This window comes from Dermochelys coriacea, chromosome 1 (genome assembly GCF_009764565.3).
Source record: "Dermochelys coriacea isolate rDerCor1 chromosome 1, rDerCor1.pri.v4, whole genome shotgun sequence".
NCBI lineage: Eukaryota > Metazoa > Chordata > Testudines > Dermochelyidae > Dermochelys > Dermochelys coriacea.
The window spans coordinates 350,128,500-350,145,059 of NC_050068.2; the positions used below are offsets into that span (position 1 = coordinate 350,128,500).

The following is a 16,560-nucleotide window of genomic DNA, read 5'->3' on the forward strand; positions in this document are numbered from 1 at the left end:
AGCCCCAGACCCCCCCCTCCCCGTCCTGTGCCAGCCCCAGACCCCCTCCCCTCCCCTCCCCGTCCTGTGCCAGCCCCAGACCCCCCCCTCCCCGTCCTGTGCCAGCCCCAGACCCCCTCCCCTCCCCTCCCCGTCCTGTGCCAGCCCCAGCCCCCCCCCTCCCCGTCCTGTGCCAGCCCCAGACCCCCTCCCCTCCCCTCCCCTCCCCGTCCTGTGCCAGCCCCACAGCCCCTCCCCCCTCCCCGTCCTGTGCCAGCCCCAGACCCCCTCCCCTCCCCTCCCCGTCCTGTGCCAGCCCCAGACCCCCTCCCCCCCTCCCCGTCCTGTGCCAGCCCCACATCCCTCCCCTCCCCGTCCTGTGCCAGCCCCAGACCCCCTCCCCTCCCCTCCCCGTCCTGTGCCAGCCCCACAGCCCCTCCCCCCTCCCCGTCCTGTGCCACCCCAGACCCCCTCCCCCCTCCCCGTCCTGTGCCAGCCCCAGACCCCCTCCCCTCCCCGTCCTGTGCCAGCCCCAGACCCCCTCCCCTCCCCTCCCCTCCCCGTCCTGTGCCAGCCCCACAGCCCCTCCCCTCCCCGTCCTGTGCCAGCCCCAGACCCCCTCCCCTCCCCTCCCGTCCTGTGCCAGCCCCAGACCCCCCCCTCCCCGTCCTGTGCCAGCCCCACAGCCCCTCCCCCCTCCCCGTCCTGTGCCACCCCCAGACCCCCTCCCCTCCCCGTCCTGTGCCAGCCCCAGACCCCCTCCCCTCCCCTCCCCGTCCTGTGCCAGCCCCAGACCCCCCCTCCCCGTCCTGTGCCAGCCCCAGACCCCCTCCCCTCCCCTCCCCGTCCTGTGCCAGCCCCAGACCCCCCCCTCCCCGTCCTGTGCCAGCCCCAGACCCCCTCCCCTCCCCTCCCCTCCCCGTCCTGTGCCAGCCCCACAGCCCCTCCCCCCCTCCCCGTCCTGTGCCAGCCCCAGACCCCCTCCCCTCCCCTCCCCGTCCTGTGCCAGCCCCAGACCCCCTCCCCCCTCCCCGTCCTGTGCCAGCCCCACATCCCCTCCCCTCCCCGTCCTGTGCCAGCCCCAGACCCCCTCCCCTCCCCTCCCCGTCCTGTGCCAGCCCCACAGCCCCTCCCCCCTCCCCGTCCTGTGCCACCCCAGACCCCCTCCCCCCTCCCCGTCCTGTGCCAGCCCCAGACCCCCCCTCCCAGTCCTGTGCCAGCCCCACAGCCCCTCCCCTCCCCGTCCTGTGCCAGCCCCAGACCCCCTCCCCTCCCCGTCCTGTGCCAGCCCCAGACCCCCCCTCCCCGTCCTGTGCCAGCCCCACAGCCCCTCCCCTCCCCGTCCTGTGCCAGCCCCAGACCCCTCCCTCCCCGTCCTGTGCCAGCCCCAGACCCCCTCCCCTCCCCTCCCCGTCCTGTGCCAGCCCCACAGCCCCTCCCCTCCCCGTCCTGTGCCAGCCCCAGACCCCCTCCCCTCCCCTCCCCGTCCTGTGCCAGCCCCAGACCCCCCCCTCCCCCGTACCTGTGCCAGCCCACAGCCCCTCCCCCCCCTCCCCGTCCTGTGCCACCCCAGACCCCCTCCCCTCCCCGTCCTGTGCCAGCCCCAGACCCCCTCCCCTCCCCTCCCCGTCCTGTGCCAGCCCCAGACCCCCCCCTCCCCGTCCTGTGCCAGCCCCAGACCCCCTCCCCTCCCCTCCCCGTCCTGTGCCAGCCCCAGACCCCCCCCTCCCCGTCCTATGCCAGCCCCAGACCCCCTCCCTCCCCTCCCCTCCCCGTCCTGTGCCAGCCCCACATCCCCTCCCCCCTCCCCGTCCTGTGCCACCCCAGACCCCCTCCCCCCTCCCCGTCCTGTGCCAGCCCAGACCCCCTCCCCTCCCCTCCCCGTCCTGTGCCAGCCCCAGACCCCCGCCCCCCTCCCGTCCTGTGCCAGCCCCACATCCCCTCCCCTCCCCGTCCTGTGCCAGCCCCAGACCCCCTCCCCTCCCCTCCCCGTCCTGTGCCAGCCCACAGCCCCTCCCCCCTCCCCGTCCTGTGCCACCCCAGACCCCCTCCCCCCTCCCCGTCCTGTGCCAGCCCCAGACCCCCCCTCCCAGTCCTGTGCCAGCCCCACAGCCCCTCCCTCCCCGTCCTGTGCCAGCCCCAGACCCCCTCCCCTCCCCGTCCTGTGCCAGCCCCAGACCCCCCCCTCCCCCGTCCTGTGCCAGCCCCACAGCCCCTCCCCTCCCCGTCCTGTGCCAGCCCCAGACCCCCTCCCCTCCCCGTCCTGTGCCAGCCCCAGACCCCCCCCTCCCCGTCCTGTGCCAGCCCCACAGCCCCTCCCCCTCCCCGTCCTGTGCCAGCCCCAGACCCCCTCCCCTCCCGTCCTGTGCCAGCCCCAGACCCCCTCCCCCCTCCCCGTCCTGTGCCAGCCCCAGACCCCCTCCCCTCCCCTCCCCTCCCCGTCCTGTGCCAGCCCCACAGCCCCTCCCCCCTCCCCGTCCTGTGCCAGCCCCAGACCCCCTCCCCCCTCCCCGTCCTGTGCCAGCCCCACACCCCCTCCCCTCCCCTCCCCGTCCTGTGCCAGCCCCAGACCCCCCCCTCCCCGTCCTGTGCCAGCCCCAGACCCCCTCCCCTCCCCTCCCCGTCCTGTGCCAGCCCCACAGCCCCTCCCCTCCCCGTCCTGTGCCAGCCCCAGACCCCCTCCCCTCCCCGTCCTGTGCCAGCCCCAGACCCCCTCCCCCCTCCCCGTCCTGTGCCAGCCCCAGACCCCCTCCCCCCTCCCCGTCCTGTGCCAGCCCCAGACCCCCTCCCCTCCCCTCCCCTCCCCGTCCTGTGCCAGCCCCACAGCCCCTCCCCTCCCCGTCCTGTGCCAGCCCCAGACCCCCTCCCCTCCCCTCCCCGTCCTATGCCAGCCCCAGACCCCCTCCCTCCTCCCCGTCCTGTGCCAGCCCCAGACCCCCTCCCCTCCCCTCCCCGTCCTGTGCCAGCCCCACAGCCCCTCCCCCCCTCCCCGTCCTGTGCCACCCCAGACCCCCTCCCCCCTCCCCGTCCTGTGCCAGCCCCAGACCCCCTCCCCTCCCCTCCCCGTCCTGTGCCAGCCCCAGACCCCCTCCCCTCCTCCCCGTCCTGTGCCAGCCCCAGACCCCCTCCCCCCTCCCCGTCCTGTGCCAGCCCCACAGCCCCTCCCCTCCCCGTCCTGTGCCAGCCCCAGACCCCCTCCCCCCTCCCCGTCCTGTGCCAGCCCCACAGCCCCTCCCCTCCCCGTCCTGTGCCAGCCCCAGACCCCCTCCCCTCCCCTCCCCGTCCTGTGCCAGCCCCAGACCCCCTCCCCTCCCCTCCCCGTCCTGTGCCAGCCCCAGACCCCCTCCCCCCTCCCCGTCCTGTGCCAGCCCCAGACCCACTCCCCTCCTCCCCGTCCTGTGCCAGCCCCACAGCCCCTCCCCCCTCCCCGTCCTGTGCCACCCCAGACCCCCTCCCCCCTCCCCGTCCTGTGCCAGCCCCAGACCCCCTCCCCTCCCCTCCCCGTCCTGTGCCAGCCCCAGACCCCCTCCCCCCTCCCCGTCCTGTGCCAGCCCCAGACCCCCCCCTCCCCGTCCTGTGCCAGCCCCAGACCCCCTCCCCTCCCCTCCCCTCCCCGTCCTGTGCCAGCCCCACAGCCCCTCCCCTCCCCGTCCTGTGCCAGCCCCAGACCCCCTCCCCCCCTCCCCGTCCTGTGCCAGCCCCACATCCCCTCCCCTCCCCGTCCTGTGCCAGCCCCAGACCCCCTCCCCTCCCCTCCCCGTCCTGTGCCAGCCCCAGACCCCCCCCTCCCCGTCCTGTGCCAGCCCCACAGCCCCTCCCCCCTCCCCGTCCTGTGCCACCCCAGACCCCCTCCCCTCCCCGTCCTGTGCCAGCCCCAGACCCCCTCCCCTCCTCCCCGTCCTGTGCCAGCCCCAGACCCCCCCCCTCCCCGTCCTGTGCCAGCCCCAGACCCCCTCCCCTCCTCCCCGTCCTGTGCCAGCCCCACAGCCCCTCCCCTCCCCGTCCTGTGCCAGCCCCAGACCCCCTCCCCCCTCCCCGTCCTGTGCCAGCCCCACAGCCCCTCCCCTCCCCGTCCTGTGCCAGCCCCAGACCCCCTCCCCTCCCCTCCCCGTCCTGTGCCAGCCCCAGACCCCCTCCCCCTCCCCGTCCTGTGCCAGCCCCACAGCCCCTCCCCTCCCCGTCCTGTGCCAGCCCCAACCCCCCCCTCCCCGTCCTGTGCCAGCCCCAGACCCCCTCCCCTCCCCTCCCCGTCCTGTGCCAGCCCCAGACCCCCCCCTCCCCGTCCTGTGCCAGCCCCAGACCCCCTCCCCTCCCCTCCCCTCCCGTCCTGTGCCAGCCCCACAGCCCCTCCCCCCCTCCCCGTCCTGTGCCACCCCAGACCCCCTCCCCCCTCCCCGTCCTGTGCCAGCCCCACAGCCCCTCCCCTCCCCGTCCTGTGCCAGCCCCAGACCCCCTCCCCCCTCCCCGTCCTGTGCCAGCCCCAGACCCCCTCCCCTCCCCTCCCCGTCCTATGCCAGCCCCAGACCCCCTCCCTCCTCCCCGTCCTGTGCCAGCCCCAGACCCCCTCCCCTCCCCTCCCCGTCCTGTGCCAGCCCCACAGCCCCTCCCCCCCTCCCCGTCCTGTGCCACCCCCACCCCCTCCCCCCTCCCCGTCCTGTGCCAGCCCCAGACCCCCTCCCCCCTCCCCGTCCTGTGCCAGCCCCACAGCCCCTCCCCTCCCCGTCCTGTGCCAGCCCCAGACCCCCTCCCCTCCCCGTCCTGTGCCAGCCCCAGACCCCCTCCCCCCTCCCCGTCCTGTGCCAGCCCCACAGCCCCTCCCCTCCCCGTCCTGTGCCAGCCCCAGACCCCCTCCCCTCCCCTCCCCGTCCTGTGCCAGCCCCAGACCCCCTCCCCTCCCCTCCCCGTCCTGTGCCAGCCCCAGACCCCCTCCCCCCTCCCCGTCCTGTGCCAGCCCCAGACCCACTCCCCTCCTCCCCGTCCTGTGCCAGCCCCACAGCCCCTCCCCTCCGCCTCCCCGTCCTGTGCCAGCCCCAGACCCCCTCCCCCCTCCCCGTCCCGTGCCAGCCCAGACCCCCATCCCCTCCCCTCCCCGTCCTGTGCCAGCCCCAGACCCCCCCCCTCCCCGTCCTGTGCCAGCCCCAGAACCCCCCCCCCCCCTCCCCGTCCTGTGCCAGCCCCACAGCCCCTCCCCTCCCCGTCCTGTGCCAGCCCCAGACCCCCTCCCCTCCCCGTCCTGTGCCAGCCCCACAGCCCCTCCCCTCCCCGTCCTGTGCCAGCCCCACAGCCCCTCCCCTCCCCGTCCTGTGCCAGCCCCAGACCCCCTCCCCCCTCCCCGTCCTGTGCCAGCCCCAGACCCCCTCCCCACCCCTCCCCGTCCTGTGCCAGCCCCAGACCCCCTCCCCTCCCCGTCCTGTGCCAGCCCCACAGCCCCTCCCCTCCCCTCCCCGTCCTGTGCCAGCCCCAGACCCCCTCCCCCCTCCCCGTCCTGTGCCAGCCCCAGACCCCCTCCCCTCCTCCCCGTCCTGTGCCAGCCCCAGACCCCCTCCCCCCTCCCCGTCCTGTGCCAGCCCCAGACCCCCTCCCCTCCTCCCCGTCCTGTGCCAGCCCCAGACCCCCTCCCCTCCCCTCCCCGTCCTGTGCCAGCCACAGACCCCTCCCCTCCCCTCCCCGTCCTGTGCCAGCCCCAGACCCCCTCCCCCCTCCCCGTCCTGTGCCAGCCCCACAGCCCCTCCCCTCCCCGTCCTGTGCCAGCCCCAGACCCCCTGCCCCCTCCCCGTCCTGTGCCAGCCCCAGACCCCCTCCCCTCCTCCCCGTCCTGTGCCAGCCCCACAGCCCCTCCCCTCCCCTCCCCGTCCTGTGCCAGCCCCACAGCCCCTCCCCTCCCCGTCCTGTGCCAGCCCCAGACCCCCTCCCCTCCTCCCCGTCCTGTGCCAGCCCCAGACCCCCTCCCCCCTCCCCGTCCTGTGCCAGCCCTAGACCCCCTCCCCTCCTCCCCGTCCTGTGCCAGCCCCACAGCCCCTCCCCTCCCCTCCCCGTCCTGTGCCAGCCCCAGACCCCCTCCCCTCCTCCCCGTCCTGTGCCAGCCCCAGACCCCCCCCCCCTCCCCGTCCTGTGCCAGCCCCACAGCCCCTCCCCTCCCCGTCCTGTGCCAGCCCCAGACCCCCTCCCCTCCCCGTCCTGTGCCAGCCCAGACCCCCTCCCCCCTCCCCGTCCTGTGCCAGCCCCACAGCCCCCCCCCTCCCCGTCCTGTGCCAGCCCCAGACCCCCTCCCCTCCCCTCCCCGTCCTGTGCCAGCCCCAGACCCCCTCCCCTCCCCGTCCTGTGCCAGCCCCAGACCCCCTCCCCCCTCCCCATCCTGTGCCAGCCCCAGACCCACTCCCCTCCTCCCCGTCCTGTGCCAGCCCCCCACCCCCCCCCCCCCTGTCCACCACAGACCCTCCCCTCCCCGTCCTGTGCCAGCCCCAGACCCCCTCCCCTCCCCTCCCCGTCCTGTGCCAGCCCCAGACCCCCTCCCCTCCTCCCCGTCCTGTGCCAGCCCCAGACCACCCTCCCCCCTCCCGTCCTGTGCCAGCCCCAGACCCCCTCCCCTCCTCCCCGTCCTGTGCCAGCCCCAGACCCCCTCCCCTCCCCTCCCCGTCCTGTGCCAGCCACAGACCCCCTCCCCTCCCCTCCCCGTCCTGTGCCAGCCCCAGACCCCCTCCCCCCTCCCCGTCCTGTGCCAGCCCCACAGCCCCTCCCCTCCCCGTCCTGTGCCAGCCCCAGACCCCCTCCCCCCTCCCCGTCCTGTGCCAGCCCCAGACCCCCTCCCCTCCTCCCCGTCCTGTGCCAGCCCCACAGCCCCTCCCCTCCCCTCCCCGTCCTGTGCCAGCCCCACAGCCCCTCCCCTCCCCGTCCTGTGCCAGCCCCAGACCCCCTCCCCTCCTCCCCGTCCTGTGCCAGCCCCAGACCCCCTCCCCCCTCCCCGTCCTGTGCCGCCCCCGCCCCCCTCCCCTCCTCCCCGTCCTGTGCCAGCCCCACAGCCCCTCCCCTCCCCTCCCCGTCCTGTGCCAGCCACAGACCCCCTCCCCTCCCCTCCCCGTCCTGTGCCAGCCCCAGACCCCCTCCCCCCCTCCCGTCCTGTGCCAGCCCCAGACCCCCTCCCCTCCTCCCCGTCCTGTGCCAGCCCCAGACCCCCTCCCCTCCCCTCCCCGTCCTGTGCCAGCCCCAGACCCCCTCCCCTCCCCTCCCTGTCCTGTGCCAGCCCCAGACCCCCTCCCCCCTCCCCGTCCTGTGCCAGCCCCACAGCCCCTCCCCTCCCCGTCCTGTGCCAGCCCCCAGACCCCCTCACCCTCCCCGTCCTGTGCCAGCCCCAGACCCCCTCCCCTCCCCTCCCCGTCCTGTGCCAGCCCCACAGCCCCTCCCCCCCTCCCCGTCCTGTGCCACCCCAGACCCCCTCCCCCCTCCCCATCCTGTGCCAGCCCCAGACCCCCTCCCCTCCCCTCCCCGTCCTGTGCCAGCCCCAGACCCCCTCCCCTCCCTCCCGTCCTGTGCCAGCCCCAGACCCCCTCCCCTCCTCCCCGTCCTGTGCCAGCCCCAGACCCCCTCCCCCCTCCCCGTCCTGTGCCAGCCCCACAGCCCCTCCCCTCCCCGTCCTGTGCCAGCCCCAGACCCCCTCCCCCCTCCCCGTCCTGTGCCAGCCCCACAGCCCCTCCCCTCCCCGTCCTGTGCCAGCCCCAGACCCCCTCCCCTCCTCCCCGTCCTGTGCCAGCCCCAGACCCCCTCCCCTCCCCTCCCCGTCCTGTGCCAGCCCCAGACCCCCTCCCCTCCCCTCCCCGTCCTGTGCCAGCCCCAGACCCCCTCCCCCCCTCCCCGTCCTGTGCCAGCCCCAGACCCCCTCCCCTCCCCTCCCCGTCCTGTGCCAGCCCCAGACCCCCTCCCCCCCTCCCCGTCCTGTGCCAGCCCCAGACCCCCTCCCCTCCCCTCCCCGTCCTGTGCCAGCCCCAGACCCCCTCCCCCCTCCCCGTCCTGTGCCAGCCCAGACCCCCTCCCCTCCCCTCCCCGTCCTGTGCCAGCCCCACAGCCCCTCCCCTCCCTCCCCGTCCTGTGCCAGCCCCACAGCCCCTCCCCTCCCCTTCCCGTCCTGTGCCAGCCCCAGACCCCCTCCCCCCTCCCCGTCCTGTGCCAGCCCCACAGCCCCTCCCCTCTCCCCGTCCTGTGCCAGCCCCAGACCCCCTCCCCTCCCCTCCCCGTCCTGTGCCAACCCCACACCCCCTCCCCGTCCTGTGCCAGGCCCAGACCCCCTCCCCTCCCCGTCCTGTGCCAGCCCCACAGCCCCTCCCCTCCCCGTCCTGTGCCAGCCCCACAGCCCCTCCCCTCCCCTCCCCTCCCCGTCCTGTGCCAGCCCCAGACCCCCTCCCCTCCCCGTCCTGTGCCAGCCCCAGACCCCCTCCCCTCCTCCCCGTCCTGTGCCAGCCCCACAGCCCCTCCCCTCCCCTCCCCGTCCTGTGCCAGCCCCAGACCCCCTCCCCCCCCCGTCCTGTGCCAGCCCCACAGCCCCTCCCCTCCCCGTTCTGTGCCAGCCCCAGACCCCCTCCCCTCCCCGTCATGTGCCAGCCCCAGACCCCCTCCCCCCCTCCCCGTCCTGTGCCAGCCCCAGACCCCCTCCCTTCCCCTCCCCGTCCTGTGCCAGCCCCAGACCCCCTCCCCCCCTCCCCGTCCTGTGCCAGCCCCACAGCCCCTCCCCTCCCCGTCCTGTGCCAGCCCCAGACCCCCTCCCCTCCCCTCCCCGTCCTCTGCCAGCCCCACAGCCCCTCCCCTCCCCATCCTTTGCCAGCCCCAGACCCCCTCCCCTCCTCCCTGTCCTGTGCCAGCCCCACAGCCCCTCCCCTCCCCTCCCCGTCCTGTGCCAGCCCCAGACCCCCTCCCCTCCCCTCCCCGTCCTGTGCCAGCCCCACAGCCCCTCCCCTCCCCGTCCTGTGCCAGCCCCAGACCCCCTCCCCTCCCCGCCCCGTCCTGTGCCAGCCCCAGACCCCCTCCCCCCCCTCCCCGTCCTGTGCCAGCCCCACAGCCCCTCCCCTCCCCTCCCCGTCCTGTGCCAGCCCCAGACCCCCTCCCCTCCCCTCCCCGTCCTGTGCAAGCCCCAGACCCCCTCCCCTCCCCTCCCCGTCCTGTGCCAGCCCCAGACCCCCCCCCCCCCCTCCCCGTCCTGTGCCAGCCCCACAGCCCCTCCCCTCCCCGTCCTGTGCCAGCCCCAGACCCCCCTCCCCCCCTCCCCGTCCTGTGCCAGCCCCACAGCCCCTCCCCTCCCCGTCCTGTGCCAGCCCCAGACCCCCTCCCCTCTCCTCCCCGTCCTGTGCCAGCCCCAGAACCCCTCCCCCCCTCCCCGTCCTGTGCCAGCCCCAGACCCCCTCCCCTCCCCGTCCTGTGCCAGCCCCAGACCCCCTCCCCTCCCCGTCCTGTGCCAGCCCCACAGCCCCTCCCCTCCTCCCCGTCCTGTGCCAGCCCCAGACCCCCTCCCCTCCCCTCCCCGTCCTGTGCCAGCCCCAGACCCCCTCCCCTCCTCCCCGTCCTGTGCCAGCCCCACAGCCCCTCCCCTCCCCTGCCCGTCCTGTGCCAGCCCCAGACCCCCTCCCCTGCCCGTCCTGTGCCAGCCCCAGACCCCTCCCCTCCCCGTCCTGTGCCAGCCCCAGACCCCCTCCCCCCCTCCCCGTCCTGTGCCAGCCCCACAGCCCCTCCCCTCCTCCCCGTCCTGTGCCAGCCCCACAGCCCCTCCCCTCCCCTCCCCGTCCTGTGCCAGCCCCAGACCCCCCCCCCCCCCTCCCCGTCCTGTGCCAGCCCCAGACCCCCTCCCCTCCCCGTCCTGTGCCAGCCCCAGACCCCCTCCCCCCCTCCCCATCCTGTGCCAGCCCCACAGCCCGTCCCCTCCCCTCCCCGTCCTGTGCCAGCCCCACAGCCCCTCCCCTCCCCTCCTGTGCCAGCCCCAGACCCCCTCCCCTCCCCTCCCCATCCTGTGCCAGCCCCAGAGCCCCTCTCCTCCCCTCCCCGTCCTGTGCCAGCCCCAGACCCCCTCCCCTCCTCCCGATCCTGTGCCAGCCCCACAGCCCCTCCCTTCCCCGTCCTGTGCCAGCCCCAGACCCCCTCCCCCCCTCCCCGTCCTGTGCCAGCCCCACAGCCCCTCCCCTCCCCGTCCTGTGCCAGCCCCACACCCCCTCCCCTCCCCTCCCCTCCTGTGCCAGCCCCACAGCCCCTCCCCTCCCCTCCCCATCCTGTGCCAGCCCCAGACCCCCTTCCCTCCCGTCCTGTGCCAGCCCCAGAGCCCCTCCCCTCCCCGTCCTGTGCCAGCCCCAGAGCCCCTCCCCTCCCCGTCTTGTGCCAGCCCCAGAGCCCCCTCCCCGTCCTGTGCCAGCCCCAGAGCCCCTCCCCTCCCCGTCTTGTGCCAGCCCCAGAGCCCCAGAGCCCCCTCCCGTGTCCTGTGCCAGCCCCAGAGCCCCTCCCCCATCCTGTGCCAGCCCCAAAGCCCCCTCTCCGTCCTGTGCCAGCCCCAGAGCCCCTCCCCCAATCCAGTGCCCGTCCTGTGCCAGCCCCAGAGCCCCTGTCCTGTGCCAGCCCCATAGACCCCTCCCCTCCCCATCCTGTGCCAGCCCCAGAGCCCCTCCCCGTCCTGTGCCAGCCCCAGAGCCCCAGAGCCCCCTCCCGTGTCCTGTGCCAGCCCCAGAGCCCCCTCCCCTCCCCATCCTGTGCCAGCCCCAGAGCCCCCTCCCCTCCCCTGTCCTGTGCCAGCCCCAGAGTCCCCTCCCCGTCCTGGGCCAGCCCCAGAGCCCCCTCCCCTCCCATGTCCTGTGCCAGCCCCAGAGCGCCCTCCCCTCCCCGTCCTGTGCCAGCCCCAGAGCCCCAGAGCCCTTCCCCGTCCTGTGCCAGCCCCAGACCCCCTCCCCCCATCCTGTGCCAGCCCCAGAGCCCCCTCCCCTCCCTTCCCCGTCCTGTGCCAACCCCAGAGCCCCCTGCCCTCCCTTCCCCGTCCTGTGCCAGTCCCAGACCCCCTCCCCCCTGTCCTGTGCCAGCCCCAGACCCCCTCCCCCGATCCAGTGCCCGTCCTGTGCCAGCCCCAGAGCCCCAGAGCCCCCTCCCGTGTCCTGTGCCAGCCCCAGAGCCCCTCCCGTGTCCTGTGCCAGCCCCAGAGCCCCCTCCCCTCCCAGTCCTGTGCCAGCCCCAGAGCCCCAGAGCCCCCTCCCCGTCCTGTGCCAGCCCCAGAGCCCCTCCCCCGATCCAGTGCCCGTCCTGTGCCAGCCCCAGAGTCCCTCCCCTCCCCGTCCTGTGCCAGCCCCAGAGCCCCTGTCCTGTGCCAGCCCCAGAGACCCCTCCCCTCCCCATCCTGTGCCAGCCCCAGAGCCCCCTCCCCGTCCTGTGCCAGCCCCAGAGCCCCTCCCCTCCCTTCCCCGTCCTGTGCCAGCCCCAGAGCCCCAGAGCCCTTCCCCGTCCTTTGCCAGCCCCAGACCCCCTAGCCCGATCCAGTGCCCATCCTGTGCCAGCCCCAGATCCCCAGATCCCCAGAGCCCCCTCCCGTGTCCTGTGCCAGCCCCAGAGCCCCTCCCGTGTCCTGTGCCAGCCCCAGAGCCCCAGAGCCCCCTCCCCGTCCTGTGCCAGCCCCAGAGCCCCCTCCCCATCCTGTGCCAGCCCCAGAGCCCCTCCCCCGATACAGTGCCTGTCCTGTGCCAGCCCCAGAGCCCCCTCCCATGTCCTGTGCAGCCCCAGAGCCCCTCCCCGTCCTGTGCCAGCCCCAGAGCCCCCGCCCCATCCTGTGCCAGCCCCAGAGCCCCCTCCCCTCCCCTGTTCTGTGCCAGCTCCAGAGCCCCATTGCCCCCTCCCCTCCCCTGTCCTGTGCCAGCCCCAGAGCCCCCTCCCTGTCCTGTGCCAGCCCCAGAGCCCCTCCCCTGATCCAGTGCCGGTCCTGTGCCAGCCCCAGAGCCCCAGAGCCCCCTCCCGTGTCCTGTGCCAGCCCCAGAGCCCCCTCCCTGTCCTATGCCAGGCCCAGAGCCCCCTCCCCGTCCTGTTACAGCCCCAGTGCCCCTCCCCTGTCCTGTGCCAGCCCCATAGCCCCCTCCCCGTCCTGTGCCAGCCCCAGTGCCCCTCCCCTGTCCTGTGCCAGCCCCAGAGCTCCTCCCCCATCCTGTGCCAGCCCCAGAGCCCGCTGCCCGTCCTGTGCCAGCCCCAGAGGCCCCTCCCTGTCCTGTGCCAGCCCCAGAGCTCCAGAGCCCCCTCCCGTTTCCTGTTCCAGCCCCAGAGCCCCCTCCCCGTCCTATGCTATCCCCAGAGCCCCTGTCCTGTGCCAGCCCCAGAGCCCCCTCCCCTGTCCTGTGCCAGCCCCAGAGCCCCCATCCTGTGCCAGCCCCAGAGCCCCAGAGCCCCCTCCCGTGTCCTGTGCCAGCCCCAGAGCCCCCTCCCTGTCCTATGCCAGGCCCAGAGCCCCAGAGCCCCTGTCCTGTGCCAGCCCCAGAGCCCCCTCCCCATCCTGTGCCAGCCCCAGTGCCCCTCCCCCGTCCTGTGCCAGCCCCAGAGCTCCTCCCCCATCCTGTGCCAGCCCCAGAGCCCGCTGCCCGTCCTGTGCCAGCCCCAGAGGCCCCTCCCTGTCCTGTGCCAGCCCCAGAGCCCCTGTCCTGTGCCAGCCCCAGAGCCCCCTCCCCTGTCCTGTGCCAGCCCCAGAGCCCCCTCCCCGTCCTGTGCCAGCCGCAGAGACCCTGTCCTGTGCCAGTCCCAGAGCCCCTCCCCTCCCCTGTGCCAGCCCGAGCCCCTCCCCTGATCCAGTGCCTGTCCTGTGCCAGCCCCAGAGCCCCCTCCTGTGTCCTGTGCCAGCCCCAGAGCCCCTTTCCTGTGCCAGCCCCAGAGCCCCAGAGCCCCCTCCCCTGTCCTGTGCTAGCCCCAGAGCCCCCTCCCCTGTCCTGTGCCAGCCCCAGATCCCCTCCCCTGTGCCAGTGCCTGTCCTGTGCCAGCCGCAGAGCCCCATAGCCCCTGTCCTGTGCCAGCCCCAGAGCCCCTGTCCTGTGCCAGCCCCAGAGCCCCTCCCCTGATCCAGTGCCTGTCCTGTGCCAGCCCCAGAGCCCCCTCCCGTGTCCTGTGCCAGCCCCAGAGCCCCTTTTGTGTGCCAGCCCCAGAGCCCCAGAGCCCCCTCCCCTGTCCTGTGCCAGCCCCAGAGCCCCTCCCCTGTGCCAGTGCCTGTCCTGTGCCAGCCCCAGAGCCCCTGTCCTGTGCCAGCCGCAGAGCCCCTCCCCTGTCCTGTGCCAGCCCCAGAGCCCCTGTCCTGTGCCAGCCCCAGAGCCCCCTGCCCTCCCCTGTGCCAGCCCCAGAGCCCCTGTCCTGTGCCAGCCCCAGAGCCCCTCCCCTGTCCTGTGCCAGCCCCAGAGCCCCCTCCCCTGCTGGGGGAGTCCCAGAGCCCCTCCCCTGGGCCAGTGCCTGTCCTGTGCCAGACCCAGAGCCTCTGTCCTGTGCCAGCCTCAAAGCCCTTCCTCTGTCCTGTGCCAATGCCTGTCTTGTCCGGTACCAGCCCCTTAGCCTCTCCCCTGTCCTGTGCCAGCCCCTCCCCTGCTGGGGGAGCCCCTGAGTCCCTGTCCTGTGCCAGCCCCTGCCCAGGGTCAGCCACTCCCAGTGCCAGCTCCTCATGTGTCCAGGATCAGCACCAACAGGTGGGGGGCTGGCACAAGTGCCCAGGGAACGGCGCCTCTATTTATTGTGGTGAAAAGTTTTCTGGACTGGGACCCCAACCCCATGGGTGAGAGAGAAACTGAAAGCTGGTGGGTTCCCGGCTGGTGGGAGCTGATGCCCAGCTGGAGCCCCCTGCCCCCAGGAGCTGCTCTGCTCCCACCCCCTGGTGTCATTAGCGCAGAGCTCTTGATCCAGCCGATATTGTTTTTTCAAGCTAATCCAAGTGAGGTGCGGCACAAGCGGGTTTATCTCTGAGTGCTGGAAACACAAACCTCCCAGATGGGCTCACTTCTCCTCACTGAGATAATGCACTCTGCTCTCCAGAGTCGTGTGTGGGCACACAAACGCGCACACGTGCTCTCTCTGTGTGCAGGGTTGTCTGTGTATACACACACATTCTCTCTCTCTCCCTGCAGAGGTGTGTGTGTGTGTACACACAAACTTTCTGTGCAGGGTTGTGTGTGCGTGTACACTCTCTCTTTCTCTCCCTCCCGCAGAGTTGTGTGTGTGTGTGTGTACACACAAACTTTCTGTGCAGGGTTGTGTGTGCGTGTACACTCTCTCTTTCTCTCCCTCCCGCAGAGTTGTGTGTGTGCGTGTGTACACACAAACTTTCTGTGCAGGGTTGTGTGTGCGTGTACACTCTCTTTCTCTCCCTCCCGCAGAGTTGTGTGTAAGTGTACACACACTCTCTGTGCAGGGTTGTGTTCTCGTTCTCTCTCTCTCTCCAGAGTTGTGTCTACACACAAACCCCTTGTGTACAAATTACAGGAAGCCCCCTTCCCCCAAAATGGCAGGTGGGGAATAAAGACCAAAAGTTTCCTGCTGCCATTGGCGTGCAGCACAGATCTAGCAGGCTGCTCCGGAGAGCAGGACCTGCCGTGGAGATGGGCCCAGAAGAGCCCCATGCTAGATGAAGAGAGGGAGCGGGGAGAGTAGCAGGAGACCGCGCTGTTGGAGGGTTTACTTCTCACAACCAGTGCAAGAGCTTTAATTGGGTTATTCCCCCTTGTGCCTATTCCTCTGTGTGCCATGTTCCCACCTTCCCCAATTCCCCCCAAAGGAACATTTTTTCCCCATGTTAAGCTATTTTTCTAGGCTCAATGACACACAGCTAGTGGGCAGTCCGCTGGCAAATACCTAGGAGAGGCAGGATTAAATTAATAAAGACCCTGGCAGACAGTGTAGGTTTTATTGACAGTTTGTCAAAGGAGTTTTCAATGCTACGATGAAGACAAAATTAGGAAAACCCATCAGACATTGTGGCTTTTAACCTTCCCCTGCAAGGATTGTATTCAACCGCCACAGTCCGAGAGAGGCAGCTTGTGGCACTGAATTCTAAACAAACAGGAAATAGACGAGTGGATTTGTTGGGCCGAGGCGAACAAATTGGAAATGAATAACAACTTTTAAAAATTCTCTCAGTGCCAACAATCGAGGGGTTTGTTAGGAACAAGGAGATGAGATTACTTAAAAAAAAAAAAACCCCAAAAACCAAAAAAACAATGCAAATGTGACCTTTAGTTTGCGAGCCTCCCTTTAAAAAAGAGACAATTAGGATTAATATGGGGGAAACTCTGTGGCAGCGAGTCAACAAAAGCACAGTCGTTGATAGTATAACCCCTGCCCAATCCTGCACTGGCTATAAATTTGTTAGGCTCTAAGGTGCCACAAGTCCTCCTTTTCTTTTTGCGAATACAGATTAACACGGCTGCTACTCTGAAACCGGTGGCTAGATTGAATGTCATAGGCCTGCCCACCTATCGTCTCTAGAACTGCAGGATAATTTTTTCCTATCAATGGCAGCTTCACAGAGATGGTGGTGGTGGAGCGTTTACCTTTCTCCAAAGCTACAGGCCCTGGACATTGCCAAAGGCAGCATACCAGCCTGGATGGCTCACCGTGCTTCTGGATGAGTTGCAGCAGGGTTAACTGGTCATCCCTCCCAGAGCCCAGTTCTCCTTGTTCTCATCCCTTGAATACAGGTGCTAGGAGGTGAAAGGGGAGTTCCCCTCCTTAAGCAAGGCTGTAATGACAAACACAATGACCCAGGCAGGGCGGCACAGTAGAAGCTGGTTCAGAATGCTGAATTTGTCATTTTAACAGAGTGCTTCCCTGTTCCTTTCAAAAACCTAGCCCAGAATAGCAGCCGGAGGGTGGGGGAAGCCAGGCCATTGCAGGAGAAAGGGGCAGGAAGACCTGAGTCACACACTAAACAAGGACCTGTGTGTGGATGTAAATGTTCAAACTTGGGTGCTTCTAGCCAGACATATGTGTATAGGCACCCAAATAAGGAATCTTATTTAATTGCTTAAGTGTGGATTTAGTTGTCTAAATATAGACACCCAACTCTGAAAAATGTGACCATAATATAATTGCCCAGGGTAGCGTATATAGTCCTGCAAAACTTTAGGGACCAATCCTACAAGGCTCTTCTGGACAATTCTCCCTCCGATAATATTGCCTAGGAGAGCCAGTATTAATTGACAGCTGCTGTTAAGGTTTCATTGCTCCCAGAGATTACACTATAGATTCCCTGGGAGCTGGCATTGTCTCCCAGGTTTCTGAAATGTACATGTGTTTTTATTACAAACGTCTGAAGTCATCTGTAAAACAGCTAATCCGAGTTCCCTCTCTCTACCTAGATATTTATATAGTGTTGAGTCACAGGCACAGACCTATGGGAAAGTGAGAGACTTAAATACTAGGAGGACTTGTGGCACCTTAGAGACTAACAAATTTATTTGAGCATAAGCTTTCGTGAGCTACAGCTCACTTCATCGGATGTATTCATTTTCCACTGGATGCATCCGATGAAGTGAGCTGTAGCTCACGAAAGTTTATGCTCAAATAAAATTGTTAGTCTCTAAGGTGCCACAAGTACTCCTTTTCTTTTTGCGAATACAG

At 70.6% G+C, this 16,560-nt stretch overlaps 1 protein-coding gene across 4 annotated transcripts in view; it reads left to right on the forward strand.

Annotated features, from left to right (window-relative positions):
• The window catches only part of IRF5 (interferon regulatory factor 5), a 56,907-nt gene that overhangs the window by 5,954 nt on the left and 34,393 nt on the right, over positions 1-16,560 (forward strand). The gene's annotated exons all lie outside the window — the stretch shown is intronic.